This window comes from Gadus chalcogrammus, chromosome 3, assembly GCF_026213295.1.
Source record: "Gadus chalcogrammus isolate NIFS_2021 chromosome 3, NIFS_Gcha_1.0, whole genome shotgun sequence".
In the NCBI taxonomy this organism is placed as follows: Eukaryota; Metazoa; Chordata; class Actinopteri; order Gadiformes; family Gadidae; genus Gadus; species Gadus chalcogrammus.
Genome location: NC_079414.1, coordinates 26107263 through 26108535, shown reverse-complemented (window position 1 = coordinate 26108535; position 1273 = coordinate 26107263). Strand labels below are relative to the sequence as shown.

Sequence of the window (1273 nt, the reverse complement as noted above, 5' to 3'; positions counted from 1 at the left end):
TAACAGATTTGGTTTGAGGGAAAATAGATAGTCCAAAAGACCTTTTTTTGGAAAACAGCTGCATTAGTTTGATGAGATATTCTAGCGAGCGACAAAAATATATACCGGTATTTGAAATTAGTTATCAGATAAAGATCTACTATGAGTTAAAAACTGATTTGTTTCAAATTCAACATTAACAACGATCCTCCATTTTAGTGCATGTCAACTGCTAAGTATTATTATTATTACATTAATAATATGATACATTATATAAAGCACATTATAAAAACCACGGCCTGCTCTCCACCTATTCAGAATCAAACACAATGTCTCTGCTTGTCTCATGATAATGTTTTCAGCCATTAGATTATTGAGTACGGGGGGCTAAAGTCAGGTTGCCTGTGCATCACGGCTCCCATGTACTCCAAATCCATTACAATCCCACATGATTAAGAGCTATTTTAATTCAAAACGCTCTCATTACACTAATATGCTTATATGATTCCAGCACAGTCTCAAATGTTTTATGAAATGAGCAATAACAGGCATTGGCAAGCCTGTCAAGGATGGAAATAGAAGCCTACTAAAGCATGACAACCCTCAACACATCACTGTTCACCAGGGGTGCCCTGGAAAAGGCTTATGAAAGTTTGATGATTCTATTATAGCTTTATAATGAAGCAATTACCACTCTTTGTATTCACCATGAATGAGTGATTATATGTCTTTGAAAAATGTGAACATCTCCCTTTTGATGATTGGCATGTTTTTCCGCATTGCCCAAAATTGGCTTTATCATCCCGGTTTTCAAAAAACGCCTTTCAAAAAGTGTGTGTAAAAATGTAGATCATTTCGGAGCTCCCTTTGTCCCATATTTGCTTCACACGGCGTTGTTTTAAGTAAATGTGTCAGTGGAAAAGATCCTGAAGGAAAATATAATTTGCCGTAACGCGTGTGTTCTCCTTCTCTTCCAGCCCGCAAAAGGATTTGCTAGCTCGTTCCGCGTGGACCTGTCGGAGACAGCGCACTAGACTTCCAACACTGATTCTTGAAACAGCAAAACAAAACCAAACAAACAGCATTGAGTACGACAACCACCGCCCCGTTTAAAACGTTGAGGACCCCCGGGTCGCCATGGTTACTGTGCTATCCGAGGGGTGTGTGTGTGTGTGTAGGGGTGTAGGGGGGGTTGGGGGGGGGGGGGGGGGGGGGGGCAAAGCGAATCCTGAGTCCCCCTGTTTCCGAGTCAGAGGAACTATTGAACTCGTTGTTTTTCTAGGCCTTATATCTC

The 1273-nt window shown here is 40.9% G+C and overlaps 1 protein-coding gene across 1 annotated transcript in view; it reads left to right on the top strand.

Annotated features, from left to right (window-relative positions):
* Positions 1-723, top strand: part of LOC130379838 (protocadherin-10-like) — a 19076-nt gene extending 18353 nt beyond the window's left edge. Inside the window, exon 4 of the mRNA XM_056586922.1 lies at positions 1-723. This exon is cut by the window's left edge and continues 1282 nt beyond it. The gene's annotated coding sequence lies outside the window, so the exon portion shown is untranslated.
* The last annotated feature ends 550 nt before the right edge of the window (positions 724-1273 follow it).